The sequence below is a fragment of the Bombus vancouverensis genome, chromosome 3 (genome assembly GCF_051014615.1).
Source record: "Bombus vancouverensis nearcticus chromosome 3, iyBomVanc1_principal, whole genome shotgun sequence".
In the NCBI taxonomy this organism is placed as follows: Eukaryota; Metazoa; Arthropoda; class Insecta; order Hymenoptera; family Apidae; genus Bombus; species Bombus vancouverensis.
The window spans coordinates 14,642,388-14,664,890 of NC_134913.1; the positions used below are offsets into that span (position 1 = coordinate 14,642,388).

At 40.5% G+C, this 22,503-nt stretch overlaps 1 protein-coding gene and 1 long non-coding RNA gene across 6 annotated transcripts in view; one reads left to right on the forward strand and one right to left on the reverse strand.

The window, feature by feature from the left end:
- The window catches only part of LOC117154154 (uncharacterized), a 119,174-nt gene that overhangs the window by 32,687 nt on the left and 63,984 nt on the right, over positions 1-22,503 (reverse strand). The window lies entirely within an intron of this gene.
- Positions 830-3,638, forward strand: LOC143305181 (uncharacterized). Its single transcript, XR_013061929.1, has 2 exons — positions 830-1,062; positions 1,686-3,638. It is a non-coding gene; the product is annotated as an uncharacterized LOC143305181 (long non-coding RNA).

Genomic DNA, 22,503 nt, shown 5'->3' on the forward strand with positions numbered 1-22,503 from the left:
ATATAGTACGGTAATTCCGTCAATAACGCAAAATGAACTCATTAGGATCGTTTAGGATTTCAAAGAGGAAGAGATAAGAGATAATACTTCATCCCTGGAAGCTTTTTTCTTTTCTCCTCGAACTGACGCGAGCAAAAATGAAATTGAAAAAAGATAGATATATGCTGATATTGACTGATATTAATTGCAAAATGAAATAAAATTTTGATCCGATTCTTATCTCGCTGTACTTAGGTCGCTATAGGTAAAAAATTTTTGCGGATACTTCTCATCGAATATTTCAAGTTCAGCAAATGAATCTACAAGGCGATATACATATAGGCGAACCAAAGAAAAAGTGAAAATATCACGAAATCAAGTTCAATTTCGAACTAACGTAAATTTCCTACGATAACTGAAATTTCCGATATTCACGCTTCAGGATTTGACATAATCTATTTCATAGTGCCGGCAACTGCGCAGCAGTTTCGTGGGTAAATTACTTTTTTCAACGGATTCAGCGGATAAGTATATTCATTTCGAAGAATGGCTACGGTATAACTCTTTTATTTTGCTCGATTGCAATTTCGAGTCGGTAGACTTAAAGACACTGCGTTTTGTTTTCACCTTATAAAGAACGGAGATATTGAATTTCGGCGAAATTAAAGAAAACAAACAGCTAAAGTTGTTTCTGGCACACCCTGTGTACAGAAAAGCTCGAGAGTAGCAGAAACGGACTTACTAGGTGAGGTAGGGCTACTGAATTGGAGTGGGGAGTCGAGCGTCTTGATAGGCCGATTGGGAGAAGAATATTACGCGCAAGCGCAAAGACTTCAACGGTTTCGGAGTATCTCGGGGAGTTGTTCGTCTAATCTCGCGTGAGTCGCACGTATTTCCTTGTGCGTTCTTTCGAAGGAAGCTTTTGTTTTTTTTTCTTGGACCATAAACGCAGCTTCTAATACTTATATCAACGGAAAATGCATATCACAATAATCCGTTGTTTGTTCTTCACGCTCACAGGCGCCAGTAATAACGCGAGAGAGAAAATGCGCGAGAATCGAACGACACATCATCGACGCTAAAGTACGTTTGGATTAACTGCGCAGAATATTTACTAGACCGTTACGAAATCAAGGAACGGTGAACATGTTTTTTCAAACGGGAATACTGAAAGGACTCCTTTTTTATTCTATTCAAGCGATTTTTACATCGTGATATGTTGGGTCGTTCCGAATGGGGCGTGGTCGGTCACTCTTCCATATGCGTGTGATTCGACAGCGAGAAAAGATGACGCGTATCTTTCGTATAACGGGTTTCGATACTCCTAGTTTTCTCAATTGTTTCGAAAATTTTTTGATCGTATCGGGAGGCAAGGTTAAGTCGTGTGTAATACGGTATTATACTTCGTTTCGTCGGGATTCATTTTAAAAACAATTCGTCAAAAACTAATTTTTGGATTCATCTCGTACAAGTTGTAGTATCGCATCGTTTGGAAGATTTTACAAAATGGCAGCCGCGGTGGCGATGTTGTACTGTTTGCAAGTGACTCTCGGAACGAGTCATTTCTATTCCATACTTTGCGTGTTTATTCTTCGAAAATGTAATACCGACCAAGAGTACACGTTTTTCTAATTCGAATATTCACGGATCGTTTAATGTGTGATATATGTGGAGTGTTATTTCGAAATTTCGTCCCTTTTTTACAGTATCAAACGTAACCATTATGGGTGTAATTCTATCGACGGACGAAGTGGACAAAAAGAAACAAAACGAATCGAGTGAAAAGCGACAGACAGATCAATTCGCAATATCATTATCGGGCGTTATTCTGCATGACATTTTACAAAAGAGAAGCAATCGTGGTCTGTGCATCGTGCCTCTGAGACTTCCATCCCACCCAGTTCTTGTTCGACCTCCCCTCTTCTTTTCCTCTCCAACACATTCTCATGCGAGAAACGGATGCGCGCGCATGTACACGAATACAATCGCGCTGAAGTAGCACTGTGAAGTCTCTTTGGTGCGCACACATACCACGGCAAACGTCCTTTTCTTTGACACACATGAGTGAAAGCGGGTGAGAGGGGAGTGACGAGAGAAGAAGAAATAAGATAGAAGGCCAGAGGAGAAGGAGGAAGAGGAGGAGAAAGGGGGGAAGGGTGGAGAAGCAAGTGCCACGGTGGCTGGCTGGCTAGCGAGCCGCAAACCGTATCCATATTCTCCTCTAGAATCCCCGCTCGCGTTGTGCTTGTCGAGGAATTTTACTTCGGCAGACTCGCTCCCAGACTCGATTCCTTCGTTTCTTCTTTCCGTAGCCGCCAAAGTACAACGAGAGTTCTATGTGAAAACATTAGCATGACTTTCCATAAATTTCAAGTCTCTAGGTCAGAATCATATTTTCTATCCATATCGATGTGTGGTACACGACTCTGTAAAACACCGATAAATCCGCTCGTATCTGACTCGTTTAACAATATTCGAACAAGTCTACGAATGGAATATAAACGTTCACCGTGCCCAGGGAGAAAAATAGTGATAATTCCGTAGAATGCCTGGAGTGTGTGACGTTCATCGGTTTACAAAGTTCCCAATCTTTCAGTGATCCGCTTCTAGGATTTCATTATATCGCTATTGGTTATCCAATAAGAACGATGATACACAATTTTTGGGGGGGCCTGAAACAACAGTGAATTTCTCGGCATCGACGATTTCCTCGGCCGAGGGAAATATCGTTATTTGTGTTACGTTGCATCCCATGTACGATCGGAAAAAAGTTCTCTTCTGAGAAACCGAATCTCAAGACTCCCTCATGGCATCTACTCGGATGATCGTTTGTCCTTCTATGTTTGAAATGAGAGATGTACAGGAAATCAATACATCGGCCCACGGTTAAGAGATCCTAGGTGTGTGTGTGTGTGTGTGTGCACGCATGGGCAAGAGAAAGAGAGAAAAGAAAAAGGTAAAATTCCGATTCTACGAATCGATTAATCTTGAAAATCCTATAGTAAAATTTATGGATCAAATATTCATCACTAAAAACAAGGTGTGAACGTTCCATGTTCCGATTGTTAACAAATAATATACTTATTTTAAGTATAACACCTATTTCATTGATAAACAATAAGTGTTTTCATGCGTATCCAGCAAGTTAACAAAGAACATGCGTTGTAGAAGAAAAGCAGGTCTACGGGTTGGAATTCTTTATATTTCGCCAGATCTCGGAATTCCAAGCGCCGTGAGTGTGTCGATCTAACAATACACGGAGGTTCTACGATTCCGTGAAGAATGGCAAGAATAAAAAGGAATACAATGCAGAACGGCCACTACAGGATAACAACAAAGAAAAGAAGGCTTTTGTTCCTCAACTTTTTCCCGTTCCCCTCTTACCCCGCCGTGATTCTGCCTTGGGTCTAACACCGAATCGAATAAAAAATATTGCCTACTACTACGAGCAAGTTAGTACAGTCAGAAATATTTCTAAGGCATTGAAATCTCCTCCAATCGTTACAAAATAAATGAAAATTGTTCAAATTATTGCTTAGCCATTTCGAATTTATTCTATCGCAATTCTAATAACGCTAGTTCCATATCAAATGTATTAAATGTAGGAATAGTTACAATGCCAGAATAAATGAAACAACGTGGTTGAACATTGTGCATAACCTATGGAATCTTTCTTTATCTCCGTTTTTTTCTGATTCTGTTCGTTGACGACTATACTCAAGCGTCAAGTCTGCCACTTCTATTGAACGTACGTGTGGAAGGCACGGAAAGTCTTCCAACAGTACCATTCTAGGCAGACGACACTGACATAAGCCGCAAACGTCGCAAGCAGCAGCGTTGGGACGCATCAACGAGGCCGGCGAGGACGTGGCAACAGTGCTATGACTCAGCTCTCCTCGTTCCAACCGCTTCCCTTGCCCCCTGGCCCCGCTACAGCTGCCTCTACGCAGCTGACGCCCTTCTCCTCCTGCTGAGAGCACCCTACCACGTTTCCACTCGATTCTATCCCTTCCTCCTATCGTGTCCCAAGTTTCCCCTGCCCCTTAAACCAGCCGCTCCATTCCGCTCCCCTATCGGCTTACTACCGCTCCTTCCCTTCCTTCTCCCTTCTCTGGCATCGTCACTGCCACCACAACCCCAACTCTCTCGAGGTACACTGACAACTCGTTTGTCCCCTCTCCAGAAGCGTGCGCGGGCCGATTCCTACACGGCGTCGTGCCGTCGCCGTCGCCACCGCCGCCGCTAGCGAGACGAACGTGCAAAGTCCCCTTTGGAAGAAAAACACCTCTCTAGCCCCCGCGCTCTTCCTGCTTTTTCTCTCGTTCTCTGTCTGTCTGTCTATCTTTGTCTTTTCTCCGAGCACACCCTACCACCTTCCGCCCCTCCCAACCTTCCACGTCCATCTCTCCGCTGTCTCCCAGCCTGTTCGTTTTTCTTCGTTCAATGGCTCGTTCCTTCTTGCTCCTTTTCTTCTGGATCTTCTTTCTTTCGGGGTTCTCCCGCTGCCATTTCGCTTCTGTATATCCGCTGCCAGGCCGAACAATGCAACGTGATCCAGGTGCAGGGGAGAAGCAGGATAGAGAGCACGCGAGGCCAGGGGCGACGAAACGCGGGAGGGGAGCCATGGAAAGAACGAAAGGGCAGCGAGTACGCGACACGACTCGCCAACGAAATTCTGTAGTTACGGTGCGGTGAATCTACGCGCGGTCGTCCTCACTCCTCACACCGCATCGTGTCAACTCATCTTTTTCTTCCTTTTTTCATCTATCGATTGTTTTTATACGCGCTTTGATATCGATGCGACGTGCTTAGCATTCGACGAGTTATTTTTTTAAAACGATTGAATAATTTCTGCGGGTCAAGCATTTCGCCTTTCAATAACGCTATTTTCTTTACTTTTCGTTACTTGGAACGATCCATACCAGACGCACATTATAATAAATTACTATTTATTTTTTTTATCGCTAAACACGAACAACGCAATTACTAGAAACGTTGCACATTTGTCTCGTTTAGTAAAAATCTTTTATTTAACGATTTTTTCACGCGGTGAGAATAAGCAACGTAATACGTTAATTGATCTTTTAAACTTTATACGTTATTCGACAATATTTCTGTTTAGACGATGAGAGAGAAAGAATTTCATCGGAATTCTGTAACAGGGTTACTCGCCACTATTATCCAATGAATGCGTCTATTCCATATACGATAAGGAATGGCGTAACTTGCAGTTTATAAGTAAAATTATCGCCGGCCTTAAACCTGTAACAGGCAGATGCCTATATACAGAGCGTGATAAATAATCCCTCGACGACAATGAATTCTCGAGACTGTATGTTGTAAACTTTTTCGTCGCGAACAATCTGAATATCCGCTCGCAAGATTAACATAATGAAAATATAATTTCCTGATTAGTTTTTAATATAGTATGATCAATTTTATTACGTCACCCTAGGCTGCTATTTTTGAATACGTATATTAGATACAACATTACATTACATACAATACGTACATGCCAGTCAGCGAACAATGTGAATGGTCGAATCGGTAATACCAATCGCGCGAACAGAATCCGTGTTTGAGTTTGCATTAAACATTTTGATCGAACGATTATTTTTTATTGTACACGATACAGAATCGTTGAACCGGGTTACTCGATATTCCCATTAGATAACGTATATACATAGCCGGACTGTCGAAAACGACCGTTGTATTACGTTAAATGCGTCGCATACTAATTACTATTTAAATATACAATACTATAACTATTATTTAAATAATATAATAAGCTATTATTATTTAAATAGCAGCTATTTACGTATCTACATAAGCGAAGATCATAAGGATGGACTATTACGACAGAACGTGGTATTCTACTACTGTCGATGACCACGTATATTCTAGAATGTCGTGAAACGAAAGCGTTCCTTGGTAAGCGATCATCGAGAGCGTGCACCGCGTATGCGAAACTTCTTTTTCCTTTTCGATCGGCTCTCTCGGATACACGGAGTCTTTTGTAATATGAGTAGCGAGACAGAGGGCAACGAGACGCACGAGGATCAGTACGAATGCAATCGCGGTAATAATTCACGCGTTATCTGCTCTCCTATTCTAATATAAGAAACGAGAGAGAAGCAAGCGGCCGTCGACTACGAGGCCGCGTGGGTTCGAGGTCGAAGCCGTAGAGTCACGTTAGGCGACTGCCGGCTATGTCGTAGCCGAGGTGCCGTTATTTTAATGCAGATACGCAGTCCGGACGAGAATGAAAGGCTGAAGGAGACATTTGCACGTACAGTGCACGACTGCGATGTATCTAGTCGTTGTCGCGGTGCCAACCTCTGCTCCGTACGCGTACGCCACAATCGTCGATTCCTCTCTTCGTTGTCTTAGCATTTGCATTCAGCGGATGCGTGCGTTCATTTACTTTCCGTAATGCTTCCAGTTATGTTCGTACATTACACAAAATCTCGGTTTAGTATCGGTGGCGTGTGAGATCATTTGTTCGTTTATTTTTCATCTTAAGTCTTTATAACGACGATTATCATTCGCTCGATGATCAGTCGATAATGTAAACAGTCCTTTATCCAGTTGGTTAAACGAACGAAGGCTACGCCTCTATAGAATGTATAATTTCCAGTACAGTAGAAACGTAGGAAGATATTTCGGTAAAAAAAAAAAAAAAAAAAAAAATAGCGACCTATTGACCAGTGTATTTTTAGTTACGTTAATACATCAAGTCGAATGAAATTTACCGAAATACATTTCCATATAACGAACCAATTTCCGATTATGTAATACAATTTCCTTTGAATACTTTCAAAACGAAATATTCAAATCAGCCGATTAAATACGTGCCTATCGTTTTATCGCGATATCGATCGATGCATTAACACCATATCGTTCTTACGTAACGTCACCAGATTTCTATAGATATTGAAAAGACGAGTTTGTTATCGATAAATGGTACAATGTGTAGCGTAACATAGATGGTACAGAGACCTTATTAAATTCAGACAAAAGATTCATATTGAAACTACAAATGGCTTTGTTTCGAATTTCTTTCGATTGGTTTTTTAATGAACATCTATCTGTCTTCTAAAGGTATCGTGAATTGCATTTATACATCGTATATCACATGCAAATCGGACAAGTCCAGTGTATCATAAATGATCCAGCAGCGTCATATATCACAGTGCGCATCTTATTTATAATTCATTTAAACAAGCTGTATATTAAAGGATCCTGTAATGCAAGTTGATGGCACGCTTTGTCATGCATATGCATATTTATTATGTACATGGTTATATGATTTTAAGAATGTTAAATGATATTTTCAGACCGTGTCGTTATATGTTCACGTTATTTGCAAAACATCAATCAATTGTATTTTATGATATTTGAACATTTGACTTGACACGATCACCTTTAAGCGAGCCTGTGGGCTAGTTCTGAAAATGTCAGTCTATCGAATACACCGTATAAAAACGTTTCTTTCCTCTAATTTAGTCAAACATCTTTTTCTTCTCACGATGCTATACTATAAAAACCGTATTTTCTAACAACGAAATATTCAGTCCTCGAAATACTTTATATTTCGCTTGTGTCGCTGTTTTTAAGTTTCTTCGTTGCAATCGATGTTAAAATACTCGTGTCAATCCCTGTAACTAACATAAAGACTCTCGTATACGACATGATAAGCAGACTGCAGATTTTTATGCAAATTTATATTTTCATAATCGCAGTTAAGGAAATGCAATCTATGCAGAGATTTCTACTCTTTTTACTCTACTCTGGATATTTTATATTTTTTACGTATTATACGCATTCTGCGCATAGCTGTTTCGAATTTTCCCACAAATGCATAAAAGACCGCAGTCTAACAATAAAAGCTGGCATGGAAATAATTAATGGAAGATGGTCGTATATTTAGAATAGTAAGATAAACACTTAACAGGTGCAAGAAACCGTCGAACTTGTCTAAACCTGTTAGGACTCGACGGATGGTCGAACCTTCGACGAAAGACGAAGGTACGTAACGACGGTCAACGAACAAGAGGAATTTTCAGAATATGCTGCTGTTCTGGAGGTAACGCGAAACCTGAAAGACGGAGATGGAGAAGCGAAAGAAGGATCGAGGGTCGCAGAAATGTTCTCGAAGGCGTCATCTCAAACAGGTCATAAAGGATATCGTTGGGTTCGAAAAGGAAGAAGGGAGGAGACGAGAGGAAGACAGAAGAATGAGAAGTAACGGTAGTCGGGTAGATCGGTAGAACTTTACCGCGCCTGTTTTTTGCTGTGATGCGACACGACTAGTCGGTTTACGCTTCTTTGCATCGGATCGCGAAGAAAGTCAAGTCGTGCGTGCTTCGTGCGTGTCGATCAGGCGACAAAAATGGCGAAGAAAAGACGTACGCATTTACTTCGCTGGCTGAATAAAATCGCAAAACTTTTCCTGTGTGTTCGTTAATTTCGCACGATCTACGATCATTGTTCGACACGTTGATCGTCTAGCGAATTTTATAGATTATGCCTTGGCACAGCTGCGGTACATTGAAATATATTAAACATTTAATCTCTGCAACATATTATTTTTTATTTGCACACTTATTTTTCACAATGTTGTCTCAATGTATTGTTTCACTATGTTTTTCAAAAGCTGTCACGACCGGCATACTTCAAATCCGATGGACCGACGATAGAAACAAAGATGTGGCGGCACTCGGCGACAATGTATATCGCTGAAGTGCCTAATGAACCATTAACATCCCAACGGTCCTTCCACCGAAGGTTCTAGAAGAAAGAGCACGTGGCAACGGTCGCGGACGCCTAGCAAATGCATGGACGGTGGGGATATGTTGAGGGATGACAAAAGAAAGTAATCGGATCCGATCGAAAGTAAAATCATAAGAGTCATTTCTTAGAAAGTCACGCCTAGAGTTCGAAAATGGATTGTAAAGTGTATCGTTGTTAGAAAAAAATAAAATTTTCTTTTTTTATTTTTCACCTCAAATTTCTTTTTTATTTTTTATTTTGTTATTTTACGTGACAAAGCCGTAGAACGCAGGATGTTGCGGTATATGCGAAATGTAAATAAATGAAATATTTTGCAGGAGATCCGATTAAAAAAAAAATTGTTTCAAGTTACGATTCACCATCGTCCATGTACTGTCTATAATGAGTCACGTTTGGATAAAATGTATTATTTGCGATGCTAGAAATTGCTGTTTATTTCTACTAAATAACATTTTATACTTCTAATGTTAAAAAATTGCTCCGAGTATTTACAGCTTTATCTTTCAGTGTCGACAACACGAAGTAAAGTCTCGCGCCATTTTCAGAGAACAATTAATTTCTTTTTATCGATTCAAAGTTAATAACCGCTGAAAGAAAGAATCCATTGTACTGTAATCTACGTACGAATGCTGTTATAACGTACGAATCCACAAACTTTCTTTCTTCCACAGCCAACGATTCGAACTGAACCAACTAAGAAAAATTTACCGTTTAAACACTGACATTGCTGGACTACGGGTTTCTATGTATTTATGAGAAATTCAGAGCTGCAAGAATGGACGTAGAGTATGCACGTAGTATGTAAAAATATACGAAACATGCAAATATTCGATATATCGTAAAACAATTGCTCGTCTGGTTTCTTCTTCTTATTTAATTGTCTCTACAAAAATACAAACTTGCATAAATATCCGCAGTCTAGTAGTCACTACTAGTCCTTACGATAGCACGCTGTAACGATACAAATCCATCGGTCGTATATTATTAAATTGCATGCTGTTACTAGCATCGATCGATACGGACAAACCGTTAAGAAATAATCGCGACGACAAGACGAAGCCAACGAGGCACCATAGGAAAAACCGTGGTCGTTCTCGCGTTCGACTCCGCCAGGGAAGAACCGCAGACGAATAGGGGAGAACGAAAGGGAAGTCGCGCAGAGAACGTACCCAGACCAAACGAGAAAAAGGGAGGGAGCTTTCGTGTATCTGAGAGAAAATGTGAGCGTGACGCGAGCTTCTAGGTTGGAGAGTTCTCGGCTGCCGTTGAACAAGGGTTTCTTCTTCGGCCTAGACGAACCAAGAGTTAGGAGGAGACACAGCGACGAAGGGGGCCGATGTATGGCGTTGTCGGATAAGTCTAAAACCTTTCCGAGCTCACGTTTTTCTTCGCAAACAATAGAGATTCTCTACACGAATGGAATAATAACGCTACATCACGATAGATGGCAGAACGTTACGATTATTTAACAGAATGGTATATCGTAAGTGCGACCTAATATCGTCTATCGAGTTTCGAATCGTTCTCGAGTAGAGAATAAGGGATATTTTTATATGAAATTTGTCCTATGGATAATTTGATCTAATCAAAATCGTATAGCTGCAAGGTGTTGCGATAAAGTTCGCAACGTATAGCAGAAACGATTTAAACGATTTAGCCGATTCGATATTCCGATTAAAGCGACGAACGTTCCTTGCTGCGAAGAAAAGACATGCGAGGAGAGAAAAGTTGAAAAGATGTTGTGTAGGTTCGCGAGGAAAACGACGAGGGAAAGGGTAAGAAGAGAAGAAACGGAGAGGCAAAGCAATGGCGTAATTTCCACGTGGAACGATTGCAGGTGCAGTTATTTCAAAAGACGCGTGAAGAAACACCTATTTTTTTCTTCTCTGTACGTTGTACGAAATGCGTTAAATCTTTGCGCCAGAACCATTGTTCGATTCGTACGCGTTTCCCGGCTGCTTTCTTGCCGCCTTTGTTGCACCACTTTGCGTGTACAGATTCGCGCAGAAACAACAATGAGAATGCGAGGGAACCGAGGGATAATTAACGATATGATAAAAATATGACGCAATGGAAAGGACCAACGACACCATGGAAAATGAAACGATACGCACGGTTTGGTAATGCGAGGCGACGTAAATCGCGATGAGCAGAGAACAGTCGTCGCGTATCGCCGCCTTTCGTGCAACAATTCACTTCCCGAAACTAGGCTCTTTCTTTTCTGTGAAACGCGTATATACGTTCGACGTTTTATCGTTGCATCTTTCAAGCTAACGGAATTACGACAAATTATGCAAATCAACGTTTAATAACTGGTATTAAACGAACTCAACTACTATTATGTAAAACCTCTTCAGTTATATTTTATAAAATAACGTTGTCAATAATGTCGACAAATGACATCATTGTAACTATATATATATTTATTTTATGCAAAACGATTTCGACTGACCTACAATTAAAATTATCTTCTTTCCTTTGGTTATTACACGATACACGTACCTACTACGACAGGTGACGCTACGAAGAAAATATAGTAGCGAACGAAAAGGAATTCCTATAAAGAAAGTAAAGTAACGTAAAGATATCGTAATTTTACGAAGTGCATTGTTATTTTCAGTAAGAACAATGAATAAATATGATATATACCATAGAATAGACGACCAACGTGACGGAAATTTTTAAAACAAAGTTACCAAGATTTATAGCGTACGAATCTTAAACTTTCTTCTATCCGTCACTGTACACAATTTGGTAATTACGTGTCTAGAAAGCCTACACAGCGTTCTCCACTTCGATAATTTTTTAATCTGAAATCGCCATTTTGAAGAACTTTTTCCTACACGCAGAACCGTCGAACTCTCTTAATTTTCGAGATACGTACCGGCAAAAAACCGTCGGCACCACTACAGTGGATTCTGTCCATAATTGTACATCATCCGTGACAGCGTATGTGTCGATATTGGTTGGTTGTCGATCGTCTTTCGACGCGGCGAGTTCTATAAAATAACAACCGACTGAAACCTAACTCTTATCTTCTTTTTTTTCATATACGTTTCAACGTCGCGTCAGCTAGACCTACGTGCTTATTAGCGAGAGAGAGAGAGAGAGAGAGAGAGAGAGAGAAAGAGAGAGAAACAGAAAGGCAGAGAGATTTACTAGTGGATTTTGCTAAATAATACGTCTTTCGGAAAGAAGAAAACGCTCGAAACATGGTTCGTAGTTTATACGAACGAAGATCGAGCGAAATGGCGAACCTAACCTATCGTTGCTGTATCTGTGTCACAAATTTTGTCGGAAATGTTGACTGCTGCGGAATATTTTTAAGAATCATCGAAGTCGAGAACGCGTCGGCTTTCTAAATACGTAATTAACTTCTAACTACCGTGGAACGTTTCAGACGATTATCGTTACTTGTAAGTATTTAATAACGCTTTCCTTGAAACTTACTTCTCACATCGAGATCTTCTTTTCGTCGAAACGCGCGATCGACGATCATAGAGAGGCGCGCGTGCCAGCGACGTTGAAAGGAAGCAACTCGAAATAGGATAAATGTCAACAGAAAGCAACGATGGTCCGGTTATTTGCATTATATCCACCAAGGACAATTAACGCCAAAGAAATATTAACGCGAGAATAATGTAGGATCGAAGATCGATATAAAATACTACTTCGTTCAATTTATCTGTAATTAAGTTATGTGTAATTTAATTAAAACGATATTACAGATATTAAATACCATATAAGGTGATATATTATGGATGAAGCATATAGATGACGATGGAGGAAAGTCCCATATCTTTATACACGTGGATACCTATGGATAATCTAATACGAACGGAATGTTACAAATGAAATATGAAATGGAAAACTCTGACGGTGATAGAAGAAAATAGGCAAATTGGAAATGAACGGCGAGATATAAAACGAGTAACGAGACAGGGAGAAAGTTATCATAAACTTTGCAATAAATCGTTACACGATTAGATTTCATTAAAAATGTGCTCCTTTAACGATCCCAATCTTTTCACTTTTCTTATATTCGAATGAGTACTAAAAAGAAGAAGAAAAAAGAGATAGAAAAAAAAAAAAAGAAACGGAAAGGTGAAGATTAAAGTACAGCTGGTAACAAGATACGGTAACGTTCTCTTCGTCTCTGTTATTCTTCGTCGAAACTGCTATTTCTCAGAATTCTCTTATTAATGCGAAAAAGATACTTAAAATAGCGAAGGCAAAGGGTGAGCAAAGGAAAGAACGAATATGATGGTCAATACATAGTACCGGCGGTGTAATTGTAATGCCTGGTACAACAACGATATTTTAAACTGACGATTTAATTATACCGTAGAGGGGAAATTTTCCGAGGTATTGCACGAGACGACGTAAACTTTAATTCGAAACTCGACGAAACTATTCGTGGCTGCTTCACGAAGCACGCGGAACGAGCATGGACAGTGAAGAGACAAGAAAGGGAATAGAAAAAGATAGATATATAGATGGATACAGTCAGTCACAAATTCTACATACTACTAAACATAAAATATCATTAGAAGAACGTTATACGCGATTTATTGCTGGCAGTAGACGCGTTAACACAGACTTTGTTCTTTACAAAAAAGGAAGAAGTAGAAAAATATAAAACGCAATGTTGCAAAATTTATAATGCGTGATATTATACGAATAACAAGATCAACAATGCCCTATTATCTCTTTGACGAAGAAAAAATTCAAGCTTTTGTAATTACTCGCGCAATTTTATCCTTTGAGAAATTTTTTAACTCCTTTAAGAAACTCGTTAATTAACTTCTACGATGGCCATCATCGCTGACCTATGCTCTACTGTATTTATTAGAGTGATTAAAGTACGACAAATTTCGTGGACCACCAAATTTTCCATAATACGAATGACTTGGATGACATTGTCAGAAAGAAGTGAGCAAATACGGTCTACTATTTTGCAAAAATAAAATGCTACTATCCATCGATGAAGCTCTCAAAATATTAGTTTGCCCCAAAAATCCCAAAAGTACAAAATGGATCATACGCAATTCGATAAAATAATATAGAACGAAAATGTTGTGCCCCTATTATTTCCTTATGAAACGAAACGCGTCAATGTGTTAGTTATCGATACGCAAGTACAAATAATACTATGACAGAATGGATCTCCTTGCTAAATCGGACACGCAAAATTCAATGAACGTACACGTATTGTATTATTGTCATCGTTAATTTTATTCAAGGTCGCATCGACTACCAAGATCGTTGTTAAATCCAGTCCAATGTCTAAATTCCTTTACAGAAATTGACAATCTTTCGTAGACTCGAGATTCGACGGAACGAGATTCGACGCGAGCGTATCCTTAAGATCGCCGCGTGTTTCCCTTTCTTCGTTGTGTACAGAGCTGCGTATAAATTAAGTGGCTGACCGATAATTTCACACTGCAAACGCGACATTCAACGGAAGCTCTATCTTGCAGTATGTACGCGCCGATTTTGTCCTGGTTATCTCGGTTTGTCCTTTACGGTCGAACTGTCGATTTATCTTCGGATCGTAGAAGCCAGCGATTCATTTATGCAGCGAGTTTATAAATCGCAATTTTCCCATGACACGTTCCAGTTACGTTCGTTTATTGCTTCAATACGTTTTACGACGTCAAACGTTATACGTGGCACGTGGAAAGCTGATTTGATCAGTTTGTTCCGTGAGAGAGCAATGTTTGCCTTTGGATCAGCTTTCGTTCGTTTTCAAGGATATTTTTTGCTGGCCAGAGCTATAGATTGTAGGTAGTTGCGTGGATACTCGGACTTTTGCGACCGACTGTCGAGCGTAGGTAGGAAGAGAACGGCGAATCTGTGTGTGCGGTGAATGTAATCAAAGCTTAAGGCTCGACGCACGTTGCAGCGCGGATAGAGCAACAGCAACGGCGAAACGTGATTTCGAGTCATTCAGCCAACCGCACCGCTAAGATTCATCGCTTCTCCGATGACGTCAACACGGAAGCGTTTCGTTTTGGTGCTCGCGGCTCGTAACCTGAAATCTCTCTCGCTGCTGACGATTTTATCCAAGCAAGTCCGGTCGTTCTACGAACTCGTACTTTTATTTCTTCCCCAGTTCTTCCGTCCTTTCTACCTTGTAGTTTGCTCGCGATGGCCGAGGGAAATTTCGTTCGCCAAATAAACATCTATATACAGGGTGGGTGGTAACTGCGGTGGTACAAGCGGAAAGGGGGTGATTCTACGCGAAAAAAGAAGTCGAAAATATAGAATAAAAATTTTTCCTTTTTTTTCATTTTTCCATCGAAACAACGATCTACAGTGAGATCCGTTGTGACGTACCGCACGCGTACCGAGCGGAAATTCAAAGTCGATTTTCTCGACAACAAAGCCTCGAACGAAAAATGTTTATTCTACATTTTCGACTTGTTTTTTCGCGTAGAATCACCACCTTTCCGCTTGTACCACCAGTTACCAAGTACCCTGTATATATGAGCAGATGAAATATGCGTGGTCGATTTCGTTTTATTATGGTCGTCGAGCGAAGCAAATTATACAGAGTGTCACGGAAGAGCCGCTATCGTTTTATTCTATCGTAATTCGTTTTTTGTTCGAGGTTGTATCGATCGTTGGTCGAGTTGCGTTTGTCGTGTGATCGTTAGCGTGGATCGTACAATTTTACTATCGATCGTTCCACGCCTCGACAACGTGTCGCTATAGTAAAAGTTTATTATCAACGCCGATCGTTGGTTGCTCAAAACGCAAGAAGACTTACGAGAAATTTTCGCACGTACACGCAAACTCGTGCGAACGAACCGTTTTTCGCGCAATTATAAATTTTTAAGTGCTTTTTGCTGCGACTGTCGGACCGAGGAGAGTCAGTCGTCGCACGGTGAAACGAAAATATCGAAACGCCGAGGAACAATCGGAGAAACACGCGAAAATGTCACGAAGAAGTCAGAAAAAGGTTGTCGAAAGGTCACGCACTTGCGAAGCAGCTGAAGAAGATCGTTTGATCGATGACGTATTCCACGATAAACGATTAATACAAAGTTCACCTTGCTTAAAAATCCTCTACGAATAAAACGGTAACACTCGTTTCGTGACATCCTGTATAAGAGTAAAGTTCAAAAAGGCTGCCAGATATTGGAAACTCGAGATACAGATAGAAAAACGTTGCTTCTTCCTTACTTTACAGGTAAATGCACGAAACTGGCGTTTCAAGCGAACGCTAGAAAGCATAAAAGTAGAAGAAAGTAGGAAACGATTTAATAGCTTTGCGCTTCTAAAGAAACAAGATGACTTGTATTTATTTTTTCCAGTTACGTGGCTGCGTAAATCAAGCTCAGCGAACGTTATTTATTTTTCGCCACGAGAGCCTAAAATGCATAAGAAGAAGAATACCGATAAACATTTTATCTCACGTTCACGTTCTTCCTCGGTTAACACGCGTAATCTTTCTGATCACTGCGGTCAAGTAACAACATTTTTTGTTAAACTCGTCGTCGCGTCCTTTTCGCTGCGATGGAAAAAAAATTCCATTTAGAAATCTCAAAACAACGTTTGGTTTGTTACAAAGAAAAGAGATATCTATGGTCGTTATACGTTTTCCATTCGACAGACTTTCCACGTGTGGTTGTGCTCGACGCTTGAAAACTCGTGTATGCAAAACCCAAGTAGCTAGCATCTTGTGCTGCGTACGGCAGGACCGGGAAAAATCCTGTTCCGCCGCTTAAGGATCCTCGGATGGAGAAGACGTCCCGTGACTATTAATAAACTTCTGTCCCCTCGTCGTTGCCCTGTTCCTGAGAAACGAAACTTTAGAAAATTTTCTTCTCTACGTATCCGTCGGAATTATTTTCTTTCTTCTACCCAAAAAAAAAAAAAAAAAAAAAAAAAAATCCTCGGTCTCCTCCTCTCGCTGGTATATCCGAGTAGGGAACGAAGGACGATTTAAAATGTAGAGCTTGCGAAACATCTTAGTCGCGTTGGAAATCTTGCAAACTCTTGATACGTTACCAAGTGTTTGAGAGTTTGCATGGGATTTCAAAGTTCGACGAGCACGCGATATTTTTGACGATCGTAATTTTTGATTTCATCGAGGTAAAATACGAAAGGAGGCGCGAGAAGTTAAAAAGTGTCGCGTGATTAGGAAAAAATTCGCACGTGGAAGAGTTTCAAGCTTCGATAAATTCCAGCTTCGGAATCCAAGTGATTCTCGAATTCGTCCGCCACGTACACGATGATACAGGTTCCAGGTGTTACGAATAGTTGCGTTACATGTTGTAATCGACTCTACGAGTTTAATCAGATAATTTACCATATCAGTCGATACACGCATATTATATCACCGCGATCTTGTATCGCACGACAAGACCGTTAGATTCGACTAAAACTATACCGCGAATATACGTACTCGTTTAATGATCGCAGTAATCGACTTGAGACTGAAAATTAATAATTTTTCAATTTTATATATCTCGGAATGGAAAGAGCAAACGCGTGGATTAACGTACCATAGAAATTCTCTGTTCAGAAATGTTTGAAATTTCCAGTGTTTTAATATCCCATGTGATAATGTATCGATAGATGCATTTATTGCAGTCGATTAAACAGAAAACGATGATTATTTAACGTGAACTTGACGCTTTATTGACCGATAGCCGATTAATCGGCTTTTTGTCACCGACGATCACCGACCGATAGCCTATTAATCGGCTTTTCGTCGTCGACGATCTTTCTCATTATTTGAGCGGTAATTTGTTATTTAGTGTTAAAGACGCAATCGCGTCAGTTGCGTTGCTTTGCAAGCTCCCACGGTTTTATACCAATTTGAAGAACGTACCGTTCGCGATCGACGAAAAGAATGGTATTGAAGAGTCTAAACCGAAACAGAGCCGGCGTCGGGAAGAATCCGCGCCTGAGACGCCGGTCGGACGTGCGTATGCTGTTGTATCGTTAACGGTCGGTAAAGTGATAAGACAACTCTCGATTAACGACTCTCCGGTGGCTAACTGAACATCGACTGTTGCGGTGCCGAAATATTGGATTAGCAACTAAGTTGTCAATACCATCCAATAATAACTCAATGTATCGATGGCCGTTAGGCCTATTGAAGTTTGCCGACCCTTTCGGCTTGTCGGCATTTCAGCTTTATCGTTCACATTGTCTATATGTCGGCGATCTTTCCGCGGTACTATAAAAGAGACCAAAGAAGCCGCTGTAAAGAGAATCGTCGTGCCAAAAACTAAACACTGGAGAAGATGTAGAGTTTTCTTAGAAGCGAGATTCGCTGCAACAGAATTGAAACAAACAACCGTAAAAACGACGGACTGTAGGAAACTTGAAAGTGCAAAATCTCGCAACCGTGTAAAACGTTCGGAATATACTGCTTTCGACGCTATCTGCTAAGCGAAAAAGAATCTTCTACCTAGCGAGGTATATCGTCTTCTTTAATCGGGCATTCCGAAAAGTAAAAATTTGTAGTAAAATCCGCGGTATAGTTATAAGGAAACGGTTAAAGCCTCTCCTGTTGCGACACATTTCTACAAACAGAAATCTCAGTTGCGAAAAACATACGTCGCGCGATTAGTCGACAAGATTCCAAGAAGAATTGCCATTCGCAGGCTGGCGCAACCAAACAGCGGTGTATCATCGACGACCGCGCGAAAAGTCTGCTATTTCTTGCGATGGAAAATTGGTCGTAAACACGCGTTACATCATTCGGTACACCTGCGTGTACAGTCAACGATCCTTCCAGCATTTGGTTCATAGTACGGTGGTAATACACAGGCGTAACAATAAAATCAAATTTTTTAGCAGCAGTGTTAGTTTATTTTCTGCCAATTACCGATCGTAAAAGCAACACGGCTTATAATTATTTTCTCTATCGCCTCTCGCCATTCTCGCTTCACCGTCTACGCGCACGTCCATTCGCTCGTACACTTATTTTATTTATTCGTTTATTTATTTGCACGCTGTATTTCGTTCAGATGCGATCGACGTAAACGAACGTACATCGACATACGATACAAATATTACGTTACTCGTACACGATGCGGAAGCGAAGACGAACGCGAAACTTTTTTCATGCGTTTTTTTAAACGTTGGCAACGATTTAGAGAAAAAGTGTAGCTGGTGCACGAATGAGTTGGCGTGCTTACGTACACGACTGATACAACTATCAGAGGCGTTGTCGATCTCGTGCATGCATGTGTGTAAAAACGGAAATCCTCCGAGAGTCCACTTATTTTACTTTTATTTTACTATCGCACATGTACCGCATTATCGTCTATCGAACTGTTAGCTGCTATACGTGTTTACTATCTGCTGGTAAAACGAAACTCGCGATAAACTAAGATTTCTCGTTGATCGACCAACATCGCCGACAAAAGTCTCGAAATTTCGAGCAAACGCGCTCTGACGAGGTCGCCACTGTCGCTCGCTGCTTCTCTTCCGGCCTTCCAGTCGATCGCGCGCAGGTCGCACGCATCTCATGTCACGCACAAATTAATTGCTAAAATTCTACGCCACGGGAACGTACAGCGATGAAAAAAGAATTTCGAAACTAAAAACTATGCAGAGATGAGATAGTTTTACGAAATGAACTTCTAGTTGGCGAAAGCGGCGAATAAATATAGCGTACACTGGGCACGGAATAGACGACTGTTGTCTAAGATATGCACATGGTAAAGACTGTCTATTGGCTTGGCAACTGAGTGATTGCGGATTTTGTCGATACCACCTAATGACAAAATTCAATAGTATAAAAGCAAAATTCGTAGTGAAGATTTATATACAATTCAGCGTATTAAAACTCGCAAGCTTTCTTTTATTCGCCACCGTGTATATGTTTGGTTGAAAGCAACGCATTCACACCGGAAATTACTGTTGCTTTCGTTCGATGGTCTACGGATCGAGAATGCTCGATATTTGTGACTAAAGGTCAGGTAAAAACCTACAGGTATAAACCCTGGGCGTTTCTTAAAAATTGCCGTTGCGCATCAGTTGAAAATCACCGGCTCGTACAAAGGAAAACGAAAATTCTAGGAAAATCTGTCAGTCTTTCTCAGGCTTTTACCGTTAGCGTACATATTGTCACGTAAAATAACAAAATAAAAAAGGAATTTGAGGTGAAAAATAAAAAAAGAAAATTTTATTTTTTTCTAACAACAATACACTTTACAATCCATTTTCGAACTTTAGGCGTGACTTTCTAAGAAATGACTCTTATGATCTTACTTTCGATCGGATCCGATTACTTTCTTTTGTCATCCCTCAACATATCCCCACCGTCCATGCATTTGCTAGGCGTCCGCGACCGTTGCCACGTGCTCTTTCTTCTAGAACCTTCGGTGGAAGAACCGTTGGGATGTTAATGGTTCATTAGGCACTTCAGCGATATACATTGTCGCCGAGTGCCGCCACATCTTTGTTTCTATCGTCGGTCCATCGGATTTGAAGTATGCCGGTCGTGACAATATCGTCGACAGAACCGTGCGACTGTACGACGTACGTACGTACGTACGTACAGCTTTGTAATTCTGCATCGATTCCACTAAATCTACTTATACGAAATTAATTGAGATCGTAAACGCTTACGCGAGATCTTTGTGATCGAGTATGTTCCAAAGAGCAAAATCCAACGTTTCTACCATTTTCTCAGCGTAATGAAAGTAAACTTTGTACGTAGATTTTATGCGTAAGATAGAGGAATATGGATAGTAAAGGAGAGAAGCGTAAACGAAGATGGCGGAAGCGAGATTTACTCGACCGTTTAAGATTTCGAGAAATTTCCGAAAAACGAAATCGAAGATATATACAGGTAACTGGTTGGTAACTGGTGGTACGAGCGGAAAAGGGGTGAAAATATAGAATAAAAATTTCTTTTCTAATTTTTTTTTTTTTTTAATTTTTCCATCGAGACAACGATTTACAGCGAGATCCGTTATAATTACGGGAAAATTACGAGAAAATGGCTGCAATTTAATCGACGATTTCGAGTGATTGCGTAGTTGAATAACTTTATACGCAACCACACATTTGTAATCACACATTTAAAATAGAAAGAAGAATAAAAGATGGCTGAAGTATTAGGTTGTCCAAAAAGTTTCTTTCGTTTCATAACATAATAATGGACGAACAACAATTTCTGTTTTATATTATTTTAGCGAATTAGGTACGATCCATTCCGTCGTGTTTCTCTTATTATATTCGTGCGTAATTCAATAAACCGATATAAAACAAAAAACGTCGCGCGTCTATTATTTCCTTAGAAAACGAAAGAAACTTTCCGGATAACCTAATATTTTAACGAGCGAAAGAAGAAGAACCGCGAATGTCGAGTTTAAAACAGGAATAAAAAAAATGTAAAACCTGCGTCTAATGTCGTGCGCTTTTCCAATGCATTGTTTGATACCAAGCACATATTTTCCTTCCCGGGGCAGTTTACAGCATAAAAACAGCGATATATAAATAGGCGCGCTAGACGAGGAAGAAATACGCAGGCACACGGAGCGAAGCAGATCGTCGTGGGTGGAGGCGAAGAGAAAGTTTGTGTAATTTTCGTAAACGTTGGCGGCGCAATTCTCAGTCGGTAACGCGGGATAGATCAGCGGAATGTTTCTTTTCGGCGTTTAAAATACTCGCAGGGATAAAAGTAGAACCGTGTAGGGTATATGTAACGCGTGAAAAGATGCACGCAAAGAAAGCGTGGGTGGAAATAAGCATCGGTGAAAGTCCAGGGGATTTTTAATCCTTCGTAGAAGAAGCAGCGAATCCGTAGAACGTTTTACACGATTTTTCTTGTGTGTAGCGCGATCCGTTTTCGTTCCATACGATTTCCATGAATTTCGAGCAAAGGAATAAAGCTGACGGAAATGCGGCCGAAGAAAAACAGGAAACACGCGATTTACATTTTTCTACCGGTTTGCGAATCGATCTAGTTTAACCCTTGTTGCTCGTGCCACGCCAACGTTACCATTGTAAACGCGAAACCGCGCTCGTTCCAATATTTTACGAGCTTTAGAAAAATATTTCGGACAATAGGCGTTTATCGATAATCGAGTTTCGAGTCGCTTCGATGAAAGTCGCGCTCGATCGTTCCGTTGGGTAGAAAATTGCGAAATTATATGAAACTGCACGACGACGGGCACGCACGTATCTAACGTTGTCAAATGAAAATATACAACGTGTTGGCGAAGAAATAAGAAAGAAAGCTGCGCGACTTTTTACGAGAATAAAACTGTTCTCGCTCCTGGTTCGAACGTAACCACGTGAGGTATTTTCGATTTCGAGCAACGAACACGGGAGGTTAAAACATCAAAACCAGGGAAAATATAGAAACCAGTTATAAAAACAAGATCGTTATCTTCAACGTGCAATTGTAAAATATCTCTGATTGACTTTGGAATCTCTCGAATGTTACTCGGGTTACTCAGAGTCCCGATCGAACAACGTATACATCGAACGCGTAAGAAACGGGCAGCACGACGCGATTCCTCGTGAAACAGAAGAAATTGCATTTTGCCTTGCCGCGTTACTTGTGTTCCGCGTCAATTCTCAAACGATACGCGAGGAAACGAACGACGAAATTTTTAGTTTCATTTATTTAAACGCAAGCTTCTGCCTTACCTTCATAGTGTAATTTTCACTTACGTTTATTTTCTACCACAGTCAGCGCGAGTAAGAACTTTCGTAACGCGAAATACTTCCGCGTTCGAACGACGCCTTCGT